This window comes from Asterias amurensis, chromosome 21, assembly GCF_032118995.1.
Source record: "Asterias amurensis chromosome 21, ASM3211899v1".
Classification (NCBI taxonomy): domain Eukaryota; kingdom Metazoa; phylum Echinodermata; class Asteroidea; order Forcipulatida; family Asteriidae; genus Asterias; species Asterias amurensis.
This window is the reverse complement of record NC_092668.1, coordinates 14,488,803-14,508,847: the sequence shown is the minus strand read 5'-3', so window position 1 is coordinate 14,508,847 and position 20,045 is coordinate 14,488,803. Positions and strand designations below refer to the sequence as shown.

The window sequence follows — 20,045 nt, the reverse complement described above, 5'->3', positions numbered from 1 at the left end:
CTGTTTTATTTGTCTCATGTCCATGTGCAATATTAATTATGTTACTATGAGATTGACGTTTGGTGCGTAATTCCATTCGGGGTGTTTATTTTTTTTGGGTGGGGGGGGGGGAAGGCGTGGTTCAAAACCTGTTTGAACACACCGCACAAACTAAATATAACTACCGTTCCCCAAAAACGTCATCCCCTGCTACCGTTTCCTTATTAGGGAAATATAATTATCGGTGTCTCTAATCCACTATTGATTCGACCTCAATATGAAAACCATGTTCCAGGATCCACCATCCCGGCAGCAGGAAAAGTCAGACCAGGGAGAGATACACAAACACATCCAAGCCACTCTTCCTGATGTCACTAATGCTTCTATGTACACACTGCTCTGATGGTGTCCCTACACCACTTTGCCGCGCGTGTGTGTATTATGCCCCCACAGATAATAACCCTAAACCAATACGGCTGTGAACTTGCACTTGTATGCAAGCCGAAGGAAGGGGGGGGGGGTGGGAAGGAGTCAGCCTGGGTGCATCATTACACACCCGGTGGTTGTTGATATCATAAACACCAAACTCTCTCTCTTAAAGAATGGTAAAACACGACAATAGCCGTCGGCAACGCACCCCGTCTGCTGCTTTAATACGACAAAACACGATTGCAGGATTAGAGGTTTGTAGCGCACTGAAATGTACACGCGCTGTTGTGTGGCGTGTACGTGTGTGTTTTTGTGTGGTGGGTTTCAGGTGGACTTGGCGATCCGATTTAGAGTTTGTTTCTTTTTTGATATCAGGGAGGCTGGAGCCGTGTAAATTTATAGCAGGTAATTAACTGGATTTGAAAGGAAACCCGTTTTGGGAGATAGAGCAGTTGATATGGACTGTATTGGAGATAGACCAGCGGCTTGTCAAGAACAGGGACATTTGACACTCCATAGAAATCAAATAACAGTCGAATTTGATAAACCCGATCAATGTGGGACGATACTCTCTAGTAACTTTCTTACTATTCCCACTGGGGATGGTTAGATTTCTGTAAGATTTTCAAAGCTGTGAGAACAAATTCGACCAGAAATATACATGAATCACCGGCTGGGCTTACGACCTTTTTCCTCCCGAAAAAAACTTTTTCGTTTAGGCATGAAACTCTTCCAATTTGTTTTGTTTGAGTGGGATCGGTGCCCGAATAGTGAATCTTACCGTTTCGTGAGTTCAGCAACAATACGCAAGGCTTGTTCCTTATTCACACGGTAAGCCATCGTGAATTGGTTGTAGATTCACGCGTGACGGAATATCAAAATCGAACCGGGAACTAGTTTAGAAACTGTATAAGAACACCATTGAGGATTCACGCGTATAACAGTATGATAAAGTTGAACCGGGAACTTAATTAGGAACTGTATGAGAATAGGAGGATAACTATAAACCGGTTCACTATTCAAGTGGAAACAACTCTACAGATAGATAACGTAAAAGTGGTTTCAATATGCCTATTTGAAGTATAGCCAGGTTCAGGAATTCGTCTGTTCAGGTTTAAATTTTAGGCTGAAGGCAAAACTTCCAAAGTTGTGATTGAAACCTTTGACACACAACTTTTCACCACTGTCCCGATAAACTCTTCAACCCTTCCCCTGAATTCATCAACCCTCAGGGATTATTGAGTAACCAAAACTTGTTGTGTTTACATTTTTCAAAGATCTTCTCAGAATGACATTTGTTTCTTTCTTTTGGATAAGTTTTATTTATGTTTTATTAACAGAGATATGTCATTGTTGAGTTTGCGGTACAACAGCTTTTATCAGGTCATAACTGGACCATCAAAAAATATGAAAGTCTAGATTTATGACCCTCTCGTTGACTTTTAAACTTTTGTTATCATAGCTGATCCTTTTTGAAGAAGAGCAGCCACAGACAATATTGGACACAATTCATTGCATAAATAATCGTTTTGTAAACGGCAGTGAAATCCCTTAATAGATCATGTGAAGTAGGTGACATGCTCCTCCTGTATGGCGAATTAGTTTCTGGCCAGAGAGCGGTTATGCCCATGGAACAACTAGAACTACAAGTTAGCTTAAAGGCAGTGGACACTATTGGTAATTATTCAAAATAATTATTATCATAAAACCTTACTTGGTAACAAGTAATGGGGAGAGGTTGATGGTATAAAACATTGTGAGAAACAGCTCCCTCTGAAGTGACGTAGTTTTCAAGAAAGAAGTAATTTTCCACAAACTTGATTTCGAGACCTCAAGTTTAGAATTTGAGGTCTCGAAATCAAGCATCTGAAAGCACACAACTTCGTGTGACAAGGGTGTTTTTTTCTTTTTCAGTTATCTCAACTTCAACGACCAGTCGAGCTCAAATTTTCACAGGTTTGTTATTTTATGCATATGTTGATATACACCAAGCGAGAAGACTGGTCTTTGTATGTCTTTAAAGGACATATCAATGCGTTGGAATGAACTAATCCCAAATTTAAGGTGTATCCTATAACTTTACCTACAGTATAGACCCTACCGTTAATGCAATTGCGAAGACATTTAAAGCATCGTTTGATGTTCACAAGCGAGTCTACAAAGGTATTAACTTAACATGCCCCCTATGTGCTACGAGGTAAACAGGGGTGGGGCTTGAGAGGAGATTGGAGGGGGCAACTTTACAGACGCCTTTGCTTAGATCAAGTCAATGCAAACAAGAAAAATGTATTTACATAATACAGGAAAAAAACAGACAATACCAGATTTTTTTTTAAACGAAAACATGTAAAGGAAATATTACGGGGGTCGGGGCAGTTAACAACTGGGGAACAAAACAGAAAAAAAACATGCGATGTTTCATCGTTTCTACTTCATTGCTCACTGCGCACCATGCTCCATTCATTTCATTATCAACCTTTCATTTTTTGACTTAAATAGTTGTAAAGTCAGCACGTAGTCAATAACCATGTCTAATAACCCATATCTAGGGATAGACAGACGCCATCTTGGATTTGGTTCCAACGCAACCCGACAAAACCGGACTGTGAGATTCAAATACGGATTGTCCGTTGCTGGTGAACACATAGTCTAGCTTTGAAGTACGACATACTAACATTATCAAGGCAACAGACTTTTACATAAAAGGTAAAGTTGGCGACTGAAGATAGTTTTAAAAGGTTTTCGTAGTTGCATTTTTAAGAAACTAACAAAACTAGGAGAATTAGGCAAGCTATCAGTTTAAGTGATTTTGCATTTGAAGTACGATGGGTAATTTGTGGTTAAAGTTGTAAACTGCATTATTAAGACAAGACACTTTCACAAGAGGTAAAGTTGGAAACTCAAGAAAGGTTCTGAAACCAAACAAAGGGAGTTTTGCATAAGCAAATAAAAGTTGTTGATTTATTTGGGCGTACAACATAAAAAAAAGGGAAAATGCGACGCTTTATCTGCATTTCAAAGTTGTTAACTGCAGTCGGCGATTGAAGATTGGTACGATAAAGTTTTTGTATTTGTAAAGACATATCAAACTAAATTTGCAGTTGGAAAATTTAGTCTGAAAATATCAAAATAGATTTTACATAACCAAATAGAAAAGTGTCGATCTATTTTGGCTAAAAGTTTCTCAGTGGAAGAGAGCAAGTGAGGCTCGGCTGTCACAACAAATTGTTTAAATTTAATTTCCGACTAAACCGTTTTAATTTAATCACGATCGCAGCTTCGCATGATCCTTGGACGTAATTTTAAAATGCCAGTCTGTTATGTATTTTATTGGTTCATGTTTGATCCGTGTTGATTGCATAATGGGGAATAAAAAACAATCAATTTCCTCAGTGACATTTTTCAATTTCTCAAATCGTGTTGATTTAATTCACACGAGAGATTATTTGGTACTCACGACGACTCTTTTTTTCTCAAACCCGGAACTTCGCGTGCCAAAACACCCACCGGAGATTACCCAATTCAAATGGCCGAGAAATTGGTCATTTTCACGGCAGGCTGCACGATATCGGTTCGGTCCAACCGTCACGATTCAGACGCACTTCGCAAACACACGAAGCGTGTATTTGTCAACCTCAGCAGACGTTATTGCACTGCAACCCTGTTCTAAGATTGATGACGGCCAGCTTGTGAATCTGATAACTTGTTTTTAAAATGAGTCGAGTGGCTGGTGTAAGTAGATGCTGAAAATTCCCCGGACGCTCAAGCGGGGAATTGAACAAGGGATTACAGACCCAAGTCAATTTTGCATGCCTGCAGTCATTAAAACCAGAGTGAGCGCCCCATCATCGCTTAAGTGTTCAATACATAAAAGAGACATCAGAAAAAAGCTACTTCACCGAGGACTGGCCCCCTGTGGGTGAGGTTCGACAAGGGGAATAAAGTCGCGATGGACGGCGTGTGTTTTGCATGGATTAGGTCCCCTACCCCGCGTCGCCTGGAGTCACGCTTAACTATCTCGATCCCATCCTTGTAATTAATGACGGCTCTTGTTTTTCTGACTTCACCAAAGATGGATTTGGACTTCATTTATGAGGCATTAAGTTCCATCGTCCCTCTTTTTGTCTTTAGTACATTTTTTTTTGTAACCCATCTTCTGGAAGACGACGTCGCTTCAGGAATCTTGACTTGTAAGGTATCGGTTTGTGCTTCTTTTGAGAAGGCTAACCAGGGGAAGTTGGAGGGTAAATGAAAGAGAATAATCATTTCGATTACAGTAGGAAATTGGCAACACAGTGAACAAGATTGTCGCCGTGCACGATTATGCTAATTGTATGACTACTTTCCCTTTCTGGGAGCTGTTTAGGCACAAGAACTGCCCAGCTTATTTAACAAACAAGTAACTTTAGCACATATAAAAGCATGCTTACCAGAATAAGGTCACCAGATTACAAAGTCACATGTAAAATGTGTTACTGGTGCCCTAAAAGTTTGGGCTCAATTGGTAACCGATGTTGCAAAAAATAAAATGAACGAGAAAAAAAAATGGGGACAAGAAAACTGATTGCATGATTGTGTGCTTTCAGATGCCGGCGAAAGAAGGTTTAAATATGGGGGTGTAAACTACCCCTTTTTCTCTATCTACTTCAAAGGGTGTCGTTTCTAACAATGTTTTATAGCATAATAGCTCTCCAGTTCTCTTAAAGGAACACGTTGCCTTGGATCGGACGAGTTGGTTAAAACAAAAGCGTTTGTAACCGTTTGTTATGAAATGCATATGGTTGGAAAGATGTTTTAAAAGTAGAATACAATGATCTACACAAGTTTGCCTCGAAATTGCGTGGTTTTCCTTCTACTGTGCGAACTAACATGGTCGGCCATTTATGGGAGTCAAAATTTTGACCCCCATAAATGGCCGACGTGTTAGTCGACAAGGTAAAAGGAAAACCACGCAATTTCGAGGCATGTTTGTGTGGATCATTGTATTCTACTTTTACAACATCTTTCTACCCATATGCATTTTATAAAAAACGGTTACAAACGCTTTTCAAAGACCAACTCGACCGATCCAAGGCAACGTGTTCCTTTAACTAAGTACCTTTTTATGGTCAATAGTTTTTGGAGTAACTACCCAAAGCATGCCCTTCCTTGTAGGAATACTGAAATTGTCGGTCCTAATTAGATGTTATTTAATATGGAATGCTCACCTATTTGATGAGCAAATAATCCCAGTTTGGAGTTTAGGCATGGAGTGACTGGTTCATCATAGAGTGCCCTAACTTGTTTTTTATTAACGATTTTAACATGTCTCGTTCACAAGTCAATTTGAATAGCATCGAAAATCCATAGACCTAAAACGTTCCGATATCGTCTCTGTTTTTCTATGGAAACTTTTCATCAATGTCTACCCACACTGATTTACATTAACATCGAATATTTAATCCTAAAATAAAATTTCTAAAGATTTACTAACCGGAACACTCAGTTATGCTTCACATAACTTCACTCAATTCAATTTGTTTCGTTCTAAAAGCTCTTTGTTGCTGGCAGACCATTTAAGCTGCACATCATTAACCCCGAAAAAAGTACACTAAATGATTACGCACCATGTGAGCTAATAATATATTTGTCATAAATGTAATCCCCCTAAAACAACATGGAAAAGATGTTATTATTACCTTTTTTGGTTTTGGATAATGTTACACACGCCAGTAATCCAGTTTTGTTCCTTAGAACAAAAACACAGTTTTATGATAGACACATAACTATAGATATAAAGTGACTGAACTTTGAGTTGGGTGAACGGCGTGGCATGTTGCTCTCAGCCGATCTTTAGACTGGTACCCCCCCCCCCCCCCCCAAAAAAAAAAGTGATTGAAAAAGGAGAGCGGAAGTATAGGGTCATGAATCGGAGGACATTCACATTTTGGAAGAAAAAACCTAGAAGTCTGGAAACTAACTTCAACATGGAAAATTCCCTTTCAGAGATGGGGGAAGAGAAAGGCACCAGTCTCTGTGGTGCACAAGTAAACATCCTGATAAATGAATAGATTGTCGCGGTCTTTGGTTTTGCCGTTTTTTTTTTTTGTGTTTTGGTTTTTTTTTTTTTGTAAGCCATTTTGGGATTTCGTCTTGACAGTACGACTGTTTCCATCGAACAACAATGTGGTTGGATACAAACAAAAAGTTGCGGTAAAAAGTTTTACACGTGTACTCTTTTTCAATCCTCTTTCTTTTACATTGTTTGGCTGGAATAATGTCATGTTTTAAACTCTGGAGAAACATTCAAGCATGAAGATACGAAAAAATCTAGTTTGAAATAGGATTTGAAACTTTGCATGCTGGATGTACAATTAAGTTGAATTTGCAGTAGCATCATTTGGAAATCTCTTTTCAGTAGAACTAGTTTTACTTTCTTAGTTAAAGATAAATATTTCCCTTTTCAAACCTTGATTTCTACTCGGAGTAAACCAAGCCGAAAAACCTCAAGGCAGAAACAGAACTTCTGTATTATGGGGGCTGCTTATTTCTTAGTTTAGAGAAGTTGGCACCGGGGAATGAATATTAATAAAAACCAACAATAAATCAAGATTTCAGAGCTTTTGATTGATTATTATGGATGTTTTTAATGGGACAGAAGGTCATGCTATACACTTGTGTCAAAAGTTATCATTCCAACCCGAGTAATTGTTGTCCAACAATCATACAGAATCTACAACATAAATTATGATATCTGTCCCCATCCGATGAGCCCCATTAGCGCTGACCATGCCCGGGGAGTGCCACGATGAAAAGACCCGGGTACTAACCATGAGTAGGGAGGCGGGGTAAAACACGACCCAATTTTCGGCATGATGTGAGCTCGTTGTGTACCATGGCCTCGTGCTGTATTCCCTATTGCTTTACAGGCGCCAATTTGCTAATCATTTATTGGCAATTTGCTGGAAAATATTTCTCACAAAAATTCCTACCTTGACAAAATAAAATGGCTTCCGTTTAGTCTGTTTACGTGCAGTAAGTACCCGACTAAGATTGACCAGGATGGTACATTGTGCGACGACGTCCTTGGTGATACGCAAATTAGTGACGTTATCTAAGATGGCGACCAAATCTCAAAATCTCAATTTTTTTAACAACGGTACAAAAAGTAACGTTCTTCCAACATGATCAACACAACTCCTACCCTTTTAAACATAATCACCCATAACCAATCTCTTCAAAAACCGTTTAAAAAAAATAGCTTACTTTTAGGATTTTAGTTGAGATAGAGTCGTCAAAAAACGACGTGACACTGTTGATGAATCTACTCAAAATCAACGCATCGGTAAACCAAATCAAACTTCAAACAATTCTCACCTTAACTTCAGTTTCCACATCTTGAGTTTTCAATCACCAGCCACATTTTCAAGTTCTCCTCAGTTGAGATACTTCTCAACATCAACAGTTTCTAGCTGGATAATAACATCAAAGTGAGACAGAACACTCACAAATACTATTACTGTTAACCGCTGTATACTTAATTTGCATGATGCGACGGTCGACACTTTGTTATGCAAGAGAGCCGTGGTTGGTTGCGTTTTTAGACGGGGGGAAGTCGAGGTGTTAGACGGGTCGCCCCACTCACCAAACACGGGCTGACCGTTACACCGTTAATCCCCCAGACGTGATAATTGGGGCTGCTGGTTTTTGTCTTCGTCCAAACTCTGTATTTTGGCAGAGGTAACTACACAAGTTTAACCTCAAGATGAGGACTGGAGTTGATCGAGGGAAATTCAGGATCACAATGTGATACATTTGAATTCCGAAACTCTAACAGTAAATGCAACAGTGCGTCGGTTTTTCTGAACGGGTCACAAGCCTATAGTTATTGTGTACCACTATAACTTCAAAATCATAAAATGGGAATGGCGTTAGTTGCTTGGTGTGTGTGTGTGTGGGGGGGGGGGGGGGGTTCAGCTTAAACTAAGGGTGACGATGCCCCTTGCCTATGATTCCAATGCGTATGTTAGAACATAATTGTTTATAACGGGAAAACCCACCCTTGTATCCGCACGTTTCGCCGTTTTATGACATGTGTTTAAAAATAAATCCGTAATTCTCGATATCGAGAATTGATAATTGTTTTAATGTTTCTCAAAAAGTAAAGCATTTCATGGAATAATATTTCAAGAGAAGTCTTTCACCACTACCTTCTGTAAACCCTGTAAGTTATTTGTAAATCTGTGAACTTCTTTTCTGTACCAAAAGGGTCCAATGGCTTTAACCAAGGATGCGACATCCACACTAATCAAAATACTTAAACCTTCGCCAAGCCTCATTATAGTTTCAGAGGCTTCGAATAAACGATGATGAAGATTAATATGAAATTTTGATTAATAGTTTTAACTTCACAGTTCCTGAATGGAAATACATCATCGTCAAAACATTTTGTTTCGTCTACTAAGTTTTGAGTCGCACAACAGGTACCCAAACCCTTTAAAATATTGTTCAATATTGAAAATTGAAACTTCCATGTTCAAGCACATTGACCATTCAGTTGAGTCAGCCTTCAACTCTTGTATTTTCAAACCCTCCAAACCTTCCAAAACCCTTCTCCACCCTTCAAACCCTCAAAAAAATCCCTGGTATCCGGGGTTCTGAGAACATCTTCAAGATGGGGTGGGGCGGTGTATATGCCCCTCTAGCTGCCCGAATAGTTTTGTAACACCCCCCTTTTTATATAATGGTTTCGTCCACTTACAGGTCACTGAGGGTCAGGCTGGGACTGGACAACTACAATTTAAGGTTGGGAACAGGACATGCAAGCCGAAGAAGACATAATAAAGAAAGTATTAATTTCTTAAACAAGGATAAGAAAATTTGACTGTTAGGGTCATGTCACACGAAGCAATTTACATGCAACCAGCTCCAGACAATCTCAAGGTAGAGAACCCATTCACATTTAAATGTTCACATCTTTGGGAACGCAAGACATTGTTTGAAAAAATACTCATGTGCTACCAATGTGGTCCTGCAGCAGTGCACTGCAGTCGATTGCCTCCAAGTTACCTCGTGTGACAAGGCCCTTAGAGTATAATAAATAAATAAATAAATAAATAAATAAATAAATAAATAAATAAATAAATAAATAAATAAATAAATAAATAAATAAATAAATAAATAAATAAATAAATAAATAAATAAATAAATAAATAAATAAATAAATAAATAATCTTTTGAAACTATTTACACTAGAAATAATGCGTTGTGTTTCACTGTTAATGATGATGTCAATTTCGATTATTAAATGCTTTTCTCACCAAAGGCCGTCACCGTGTTCCTTTTTATGACCTTTTTGTATATTTATTTTTGTTTTATTAACCTTGATTGTCTAAAATAATTTCTACCCATTGTTTTTCTCGATCACCGTGATTAGTTCACGCTAAAATGTATATATAAATATTTATGTCTCTTGTTCTTGTTTGTATGTTATCAATTTTAATTTCTATGTATTACAGCCCGTAGCTCATTTAATCTGTTATATAATAGCAGTATGTATTGGAGCTTGTTGTATTGATGTATGCTGTTGCTGATAATTGTTGTTGAATAAACGGAGTAGTATAACTCCACATCAAGAGAAAAAAAAAATAAATAAATAAATAAATAAATAAATAAATAAATAAATAAATAAATAAATAAATAAATAAATAAATAAATAAATAAATGAATTTCATCGATTAGTAATATCGAAGCACGCCCCCTAGATGCCAGACTGCACACAGTCAACTCTTTTATCAACGCACACAATAGACATCCGACGTGTCAAAGTTCAAATAATACTACGTGGTGATATTTTCACACTATAACATGGATTGAAAAACCGGGATAAGTTAATTTCATCATTTGCTGGCTGCAGAAGCATCTGAGAAACAATACTGCCTAAATAATCACATTTATAACAATCATGCGTTAACATCAAAGAGAAAAACCTACCTGGTGACGTCATTACAACGTATAAAAATGTCGTGTTTACAGGCAAGTATTTCCAGTTACAACAAGTATGAAACTCCATTTTGGGGATAAAATAAAAGTCATGGCACACTAAATCAGAGAGCCCTTGAACTGAAGGTTGCAGACGGTGCTGCTCCTTTGGTAAAATCTGCTCGACTCCCAGACAAGTCAGGAGAGAGAGAGAGAGAAAAAAGAAACCATGGATCTTTACGAGTGAAGCAATAGGCTTTTGGGACTCTGTTCTTATTGGATGGTGTTTAATCTGAGGGGTATTTCTGGCTACGATCGTGGGGGGATCTAGGAGCTGTGTACGGCGGGGTGGATTACACAAAACCCCGGCAGAGGCGTCCGGTCGTCCCCGGTGCTTAAAGCCCGGCTCGCTGGGGCAGTAAGAGCCTTTCGTGTGTTTGTGTGATTTACTCTGATTTAGCGGTGCACCACGGTTTAGGGAAAGCCCTCAGTCAGGGGTCTTAGCTGGAATAAACCTTAATACCAGTCTTCTCTTCTCCAAATACCTGCCTTTTCCCCCTTCTTCTTTCTAGGAAGGCTATGGAGTTCTACTTGATTATTACCGACTGTTCAGTGTTATAAGTAATGTAGTCTTGGCCCAATTTCATAGAGTTGCTACAGCACAAAAATAGCTAAGTAACACACAATTGTGCTTATCATAATAAGGTTATAATGTCACACGCACACTTTGTAATTGGTATCCTGTTCATTTCTGCTTAGCAAATCATTGTTAAGCAATATCTTCTGCTTAAGCAGCTCTAAAAAATATGGCCCTGGTAATTGACTTGGACATTGGATTAGTTATGCAGTAACTAATCTCTCCAGAGTTAGGTCAAAAGGGGCCAGGATTGGTTAAAGAACCACCCAACTATTTTCCTCTCAAACCCCGTCAAACTTATCTATTTCAGCCCATGTTCAGATTCTCAAATCTGCGACTGAAAAAGCGGGAGGTTTAGGCACTGCTCTACAATTCAACCAGTTTATAGAAACCAGGACCTAGTTTCATAAAGCCTGTAAGCACAAATCTTCGCTAAGCACATACTAGTATTTGCTTTGTAGCAGACACAGGTTTACACCAGCCCAAATTACATTAGGTTCGCATTGTTGTGGCTGGTGCCCTAGTCAAAATTTCCTTAGCAAAAAAAAAAAAAAAATTCAATCAGGTGTTTTCTGCTGAACAGCTTTATAAAATTGGGCCCAGACCATTTTGTGTGCTTAGCTACTTTGTGTGCTTAAGCATCTCTATGGAAATGGGTATATTTTTGTAAACATGACGAAACACTTTGGGGCAAGTTTTTGTTCCCCTCAAAGACCACACTAGCAATTTCTGCAGCTGCCCAGTAATCATTTTAGTACCCTATAATATCAATTGAAGTCATACTGCGGAATAAATAACATGATTGATATGTATTTGACACGACCCCATTTATCAACCCCTGGTTTGAGCTTTTGATTCCTGTTTGTTTAATCTTTTTAAATCTGCAATCCAAAGTATACACATGGTTTTTCTTTATTGTACCAAAGATCAGCCCCCATTGTTGGCGTGTAAAAATTGCAGCACGTATATGGTATTATGGAGGTACTGTGTTGTACAATGTACGCTATAGCACATTATGCGCTATTGACATTCCCAAAAATAAATACTATAAATAATAATAAATATTATATTAATAATAATAATAATAATAATGGATTGCATTTATGTAAACTCAGTTCCATGTAAGCGGTTAACAGTTGATATTTCTGATTATAAGCGACACTACTAATGTTGCGTAATGTCATACATGAACTTATAGCATTTGCATTTCTTGGGGCTAAATGTTAGTGAAAGAGTAAAGCTTTGTCCCCTGGAAATTAGTCAAACAAACCAAAAACAACCCTACAGCTATTTGACAACTATTTGACACTACGCCGACAAGTTATGGCCTGCAACACTGACAAAACACACCACTGTAAGAATCAAAATGTCTTGAAATTTTACAGGAGTTTGATTTATTTATTATAAATGCAACAGCAAAAGAAAGAACGGAATCAAGCTGCACCGGGATAAAAATGAACGTTCTGACTGGTTTGGTTACCAGCTGGAAATTCACATTAACACGTCTGGGTTGAGGTGTTGCACTTCTGAGACACCGTAGACATGTTTACACTTTCCATAAACGGACATCTTTGTTTCAAGTGTTTATTTAAACCTGCCTAATTCGACCTTAACAAGTTTGGGTTAATGTTTTGGCATCTATGGGACACCGTAGATATGTTAACCCTTCTACAAACGGCCATCTTTGTTTAAAACAACTCTTTATTTCAAGCTGCCTGATCCCAGAGCGTCTCCCATTTAACATTTTACCAACGGCTATTAATGAAGAAAGAGTCCCAAGGAAGGAGTTATTGTTGGTGATAAAATCAGAATGATTTTAACCAGTTCTCGTTATTATATAAAAAGCAATAAAACAATTCCCCAGACAGCTCTAAATATCATTTCACAAAGGGCTTTAGTTACGTCAATTAAAACCAAAACGGGAAAATGAAAGAAAAAGAAATATAGGACAAAAAACGTTTCACCCTTTGTGCGTTAGCTGGGACCAGCTGAGAGAGTTTTGCCTTGTGCTTAATATTCCCAAACAAAATAGCGTCAAACGACTTCTAGTATAATTATTATGAAGGTCTTTTGAAACTGTACGGACATTAAAGTTGCCGCCACAATATCAAACTCGTTTCGGTGGTCCTGAACTTAATGCTTGACAGGAAAAGGGAGACAATGGTGTCCATTAGAGCAGGGGAACAGTTATCGGACTTGGGTCTATTATGGTCCCGCTGAAACAGGCCATCCGGTTATTTAAAGGGGTGGGGGGGGGGGGGTAGATAGTTAGTCGGCACTTTCATCTTAATGAATGCAGCGATATGAAACGCCGAATGAAACAGAGTGTAAAAGCTTTTGAACACCTTTGACAACTTATCTGGATCGGTGGATTTTGTTTAAGGGAGAGTGGGAGCCAGAGGGGGCGGGGCAAGGGGGAGCAGGGGACTTTAACGATGATGCTTTACACCAACGTCTAAGCGTACGAAAGGCAAAGTTAGAAGGGAGGGTGGCTGCCTTTTTTTTGTCGGTTGTGGCTGGATGGATTAAAGGGAATCAACGTTTGGTAATCACTCTTAAAATTATTGGCAATAAAGCTTATTTTGTTAGAAACCTACAGCAACGTATGATATGGACAAAGCATGATGGTAAACATTTCATTTAGAAGTAATTTAGCAGATAGCAGATGTAAGGTCCCCCCCCCAAAAAAAAAAAAGTAATAATAATAATAATAATAATAATAAAGAGTGTATTGAAAGAAAGACCACCATTGTTGTACAAACTTGTGTGCTTTCAAATTCCGAATAAAACAGTTCACGCCGGAATTTATTTGAGTGAGAAAGTAAAGTTTTGCTCAAAACTACGTTACTTCAGAGGGAGCCGTTTCTCACAACAATTTAGTCTATCAATTGATATTCATTGCTCGTTACCAAGTAAGTTTTTATGCTAACAGTTATGTGAAGTAATTGCCAATAATGTCCAGTGTTTTTAAAATGAGCTGGTTGACTTCCGTCATGTACCAGCAGGTAAATCAAACAAGGGAAATTATTGCAAGTGTTTAAAATGCGGGTGGTTACTATAAATGTATAGTATTTCTTGTGTAATATTTTGTGGGTTAAAAAAAAAAAAAAAAAAAAATGAGGAATGATTAGAAAATTTATTCTCTTAATAAGCCAGGTATGGTTTTAAGCAAAAACCTTTTCTTTGTCTTCGATTATTGAGAAGTTGTAGTTCTAGGTGCCCGTGAAACGGGTGCCAGTGAAACGGGTACCAGTCAGACTGTTAGACTTGCCCTATAACAACCGAACCCATTCAAGCGTTTTACAACAGCTTGTATAAATGAAATTTACGAGCCCTCTGCGGTGAATATTCCGAGTAGTTCAGGGGCACTTTCTCTCAAAGTCCCACCCGGAAAATACTCTCACCATACGGCAGGCATTTTGGAGTCGGCGTGTCTAGATCAAGAGCAAAACCCATCATGCATGCAACGTTTTGAGGGTATTTTTTTTTTATATCTTTTAACCCATTTAAAAATTCATGTTTTATATTTATTTACTTTGTTTCGCTCTACCGTGTTATTATTAAAAGTACGAATGAGTGCGCGGGTGTGTGTATGTTTGTGTCTAGGATGAGGCGGGGGGAAGCTATTAAGGACATTGAGTTATTTCTTGTGTTTTTGTCTTTTGTTGATTGTCCTTAAAGTGGTTATGATTAAGCTACAAAATATAAGTTTAATTAATTATTATCCTTGCACGGGTGACTGTCCACACCGGTAACTGGGTCGGCACAATGGAATGCCAATATGATAATAATAAACCTAACTATTGAGAAATGAGTGCACCACAAAACTTAGATCGACCTTCGATCCCCCCCCCCTCACAAATACGGAAGCCCAAACATGTTCTCCAATTAAATCATAAGTAAGCAATTGTTCACGCTTTGACGGACACTGTCCGTTCAAGAATGACAGGATGGTATTTGAACCCAGTACACGGTGAAGGTCACAGTATATGCAAGTCGGCCAGGGTGGGATATGAACACCAGACAATGGAAATAAAGATAAAATCTCCATGCCAACTTAACGAACAGTGTGACTTAGCGTCCTATGTTTACAAAACAACAACAGCAACAACAACGACAACAGCAACAACAACGACAACAGAGCATCGACTTCCTGCCGGCACAAATTCTGCACAATTCAAAGGTCGATCGAAAGTAGAATCTTATGCAAAGCAGTGGAAAGAAAGTTTAGAGCATCCTGACTTGCAGAATAGGCCCGGAATGGTCTCTCTTTATTATTTCACCATGGTTGGGTTAGAACCGCAGTCCCCAGACGGGGAAACAAAGCGTGAATTGTACATTCCAGGAACAATACACAAAGACCATTGCAGCAACTAAGCGTTCACCCATTGAAAGGCGCCTGCGCATATTTTACGTTCTTACAATAGAGCGCTATAATAGTGAAGGCATCATGGGCGATGATAATCTTTGACTCGAACCCACGACCCTTCTAGAGCAGTGTGTTTGAACCGCTTGGCAATCATACCCAGTGATTAGAGACCAGTTCCAATCCATTACTTACAGGGTGCGTTCGTTTAGCTTCCCTGTGTGGCGTTTTTTTTCACAGGACGGACGTGTGCAGATAATTACCCACGTTCGTCCTGGGGAAAAAAAACCACCACACACCGGGATCGACCCAGGGAAGCTAAACGAACGCACCCACTGATACTATACTCTGTAGGGTACATTTTGACTAATCTTACCCCACAAATATTAATACATTTATTTTGGATTGGGTAGAGGTAAATCCAGTACTAAACTTATACTACTTTGGAGTACATTTTAAAAACCCACTTATCTTGCAGTGTTTGGATTGGGTATAACTCAATCCAGCACTACTACCTTTGAGGGTACGTTTTGACTAATGTTATCCCACAAATCTTTACATTTTTGGGGGGATTGGGTATAGCACTACTTATTTGGAGGGTCAATTGACTAATCTTATGCCACAAATCTTAGTTATTTTGAATTAAATAGCTCAAACCAGAACTAAACTGATACTACTTTAAAGACACTGGACACTATTGGTAATTGTCAAAGACAAGTCGTCTCACTTGGTGAATCTCAACATATGCATAAAATAACAAACTTGTGAAAATTTGAGCTCAATTGGTCGTCGAATTTGCAAGATATGAATGAGAAAAAAAAAACACTCTTGTCACACAAAGTTGTGTGCTTTCAGATTCTTGATTTCGAGACCTCAAATTCTAAATCTGAGGTCTTGAAATCAAACTGGTGGAAAATACAACTATGTCACTTCAGAGGGAGCCGTTTCTCCCAGTGTTTTATACTACCAACAGCTCCCCATTACCCGTTACCAAGGAAGGTTTTATGATAATAATTATTTTGAGTAGTTACCAATAGTGTCCACTGCATTTTTACTTATCTTATCCCATAAATCTTAGTTATTTTGGAAACTAACAAAGACTCTGGTAATAAAGATGGCGGCAAGTGGTTGGTGTGCAATAATTTATCAAGCAATGATGTAACGTCATTCACAAAGGGTAACCGTTGAATGTCGACTTCAAAAGAGTCAGAAAGAACAAAAATGAAAGAAAAAATACGAAGAGTCACTGGTATGATCAGAAGTTTCTATAGAAAAAATATTGACAGTGGCCTGGGGCATAAGTGTTTGTAGTCATACTCAAGGAGTTATTAGTTTTTTTCTCCTAATAGTTCACGCATGGGTAGCTGTTGACAGGTGTGTGTGTTGTGGTGTTGCAATTCCGGGGAGAAATTTAGAGCAAGGGGTAGCAAGGGACATGGTTGAGTGGTAAAACTGCACGTAGGATACTGATAATGTCAAAGTTTATAGAGGTTTGAATAAAGAGGATCCCAGGCTTACCGTTGGAGTTTGGGATCCGGAGTCGCTGGAGGTGCTGCGATGTCCTCTTGGTGAACTACCCCTTGCATTCATGCGATCTGACGGGTGGCGACAGGCAGAGTCGCGCTCCGATGAGCACCAACGATTTATGCCAAACCCATACAATCTTGGAGTTCAATAGAAAGCTTATGCTGGGCTATTATGGGCAAAATGAAGGGGGACGGGGGAGGGTTTTTGGATGATGGAGGGAAAAATGCAACTGTAACTCTTCTGTTGTTCGCTGGATATGCTGTAATACCAGGATTAAGATAAAGATCAAAATATACAAATAATTGGTGCCGTTGATGATTACTGTTAAGAAACTAACATTGAGATCTTTAACAAAAAAGGATATAGGGGATGTAAAATACAAAACAAACAACAACAAACAAACAACAAACAAATGTGCAAAGAACACCCCCCCCCCCCCAAACACGCCACTCAACCTAAAAAAAAGAAGAAAAAAAAAATCCGTTGGACTATTCGCAAGTTTTTCAAGACACCAATCTCACGGGGTGTGGGTTGGAGTCCCGGTTGTGGTTTTGTACTTAACCCGTCGTGACTTCTCATTACTCAGGAGTAAAATGGCACCTTCTAGAGTAGGGTCTATTTATGTGAACTTACTATCAATTTGGGATCGAGTTCGGTTTCTGGCGCTGCATAGTACTAAGGAGTTGAGATGGTTTCTTGTAGACTTAGAGCGTCTTCTTCTTTTTCTTCTTAGTTGAAAAGGAAATCCATCAAACAAGAACAATAGAATTATAATTAGATTTTATTGTCCGCATAAAATTTACAGAAATGTATTTCCCTTTTGGCACATAAGATCATGTGCAGACACAAAAAGAAGACATTTTCAAATAAGAGATTGGAATGAATCTTTACCGCTCTGGTGTCCTATTGTTAAAAATGTATAGTAAGTGGTCATTGTCTTAGCACTTATCTACAGCCACCCTAATAATGTCTTAAACACAATTAAATGATAAACACCATTTCTCATTTCCGTTTTGGTTGCCATCAGCACTAAACCTCCTTAATTGCTTGTCCTTTATCGAGAGAGAGAAAAACGTGGCCAGATGATGGAATTAAGACATAATCATCACAGTCCATCACAGAGAGGGAGAAAGAGAACGCCGTCATTTTATCCTCTCTACCGACCTGAGAATTCCCCCCCCCCTACGTGTAATTGCGCCTTTTGTGTGCCTTGAGATCCTTTGGGATTCTGAGATGGTTGGCTTTAGATCGTCATGACTGGATACCGGGATGGTCCTATCAACTCAACGTGCGACCCCATCCCGAGGCAGCCGCTGAGGGTCCCGTCTGGTGAGGTCCCGGCAAAACAACAAAAAACCCCAACAGAGGGATGTTTTAGTCATGAATAATAAAAATACCCCATTGCTGCGTTCATGCATTAAAAACTATTAGTCAATTTTTTTTCATTTTTTTTTTTCGTAAGACAGGTGGCCGGTCAGGTCGAGCATGGTTTGAGTATCTTTTTAGCATCGAGAGAGAGGAGAACTTAGAGAACGGGGCATGTATATCACGAGCTAAGGGGAAAAGGATATTTTGCCTAGTTTAATAGTGAATGTATTGTGACGTTGATGAGGTACGATGGAAGGCGTGGAGGTCGCCTGGGGACCGTGCGTATCGACGGCGGGGTAAATGCGCGCATCGCCCGGTGCCCTCGGGCGGTGATTCTCGTTCCCGGTTACGGACTGAAAATTAGAGGATTAGTGCGAGAAAGGGGGACCCCCGGGGAGCTGGGAAGTGAGGCATAATCTAGACTCGTCTTCTCCCGTTTCCATGGAGTTTGGATTGGAACTTGACATTAAATGCCCTCTGCTGCTTAAGTCAACATTCAACATCACGTTCATTACATACTTCAAAAGAAAACCGGGGGGAGTCGTGATAGATAGACTATCTTACACAATAAATTCATATTCAGACTTGGGGGAGGGTGTCTATAACCATTGTTTAGGTCAGGGTACAAGACCGTGACGTGGTGGGGTCGGGAGTAGAAGGGGGGGGGGGGCAAATATACAATCTAGAAGTTTAAGATGGCAGTTTTACTACTTGTGTATAGCATTGTCAGCTCCTGTCCAATATGTAGAAGTCTAAAGATTTAAAATAAATAAATCAATTGACATTTAACTACAATTCAGATGGTCATAGTACCGAACCATTTTATCCATTAAAGAGTAATGTCTTGTCCTAGAATGTGCTACTTTCCCACTTAGGATTAGCAGTGTACACTCATGAGGAAGACCGAACATTCCAGTCACCTTTAAATGTTGAATGATTCATAATAATTCACAACCACAATTGGTGTTAAGAGATTATAAAATCAGAAAATGTCATATTTGACGGAGACAATCAACTAGCCTTTGTTCTAGATGATGACACCATGGCCATGAAACGTGGCGAGGGTTTCACGGCATGCGTTTAGGCTATCACACCCTTTCGTGTTCGCAAATCCGGGATGAAAATTACTGAGCGGAAAATCGCAGTTTTGGGTGTGACAAAGTGATCGGTGAATTACTGATTTAGGGAGAGGAGACGATCTGTTCAAGCGTCTCACCGTGACACGTTGGATCCGGTCCCCTGAGTAACGGCTCTGATCACGGGGGTAGTTCAGTCGTGTCATGAACCGGGGAACGAGGTCGTTCGGGCAGAAAACAAAAACCCAAGACACAAAACTCAAGAAATTTTGGACCATCGAGGAGAAATTCAGCAGCTCATCTTTGAAGTTATAATTGCAATCGTTTATCAATCGTATTGCTATTAATAATATTTCCTGCCGTAGGATCCATTCCTGTGAGCCGGAGCGGTGATGACTTGCCCCCAGGTTCCGGCCGGACACGAGTTGTTTGTGCAAGGAACTCCCATGGGTACTCCGGACAATCAAGCCATGTTAATCCGGACTGATGACTTTCCGCTGCTCCCCTTCTGCTGTGCTAGTTTGCGGACGCGGCACAAAGGAGACATACAGATTGTTGATATTATTACGGCATCAAAGCCAAGTGGTGGCCGCATACTTGTGTTTTTAAAGAGGCTCAAGCCAGAGCCGCAGTCAAAGCCGTAATATTGCCAACTTGAATGGAGCTTTAAGCCGGAGCTCCATGTATGACGTCACAACGCTCT

The 20,045-nt window shown here is 39.4% G+C and overlaps 1 long non-coding RNA gene across 1 annotated transcript in view; it reads right to left on the bottom strand.

The window, feature by feature from the left end:
• LOC139953227 (uncharacterized) overlaps positions 1 to 8,226 on the bottom strand; it is a 36,314-nt gene extending 28,088 nt beyond the window's left edge. The window contains exon 1 of the long non-coding RNA XR_011787954.1: positions 7,765 to 8,226. This is a non-coding gene — a long non-coding RNA (uncharacterized lncRNA). The remainder of the gene's footprint in view (positions 1 to 7,764) is intronic.
• Between the last annotated feature and the right edge of the window lie 11,819 nt (positions 8,227 to 20,045).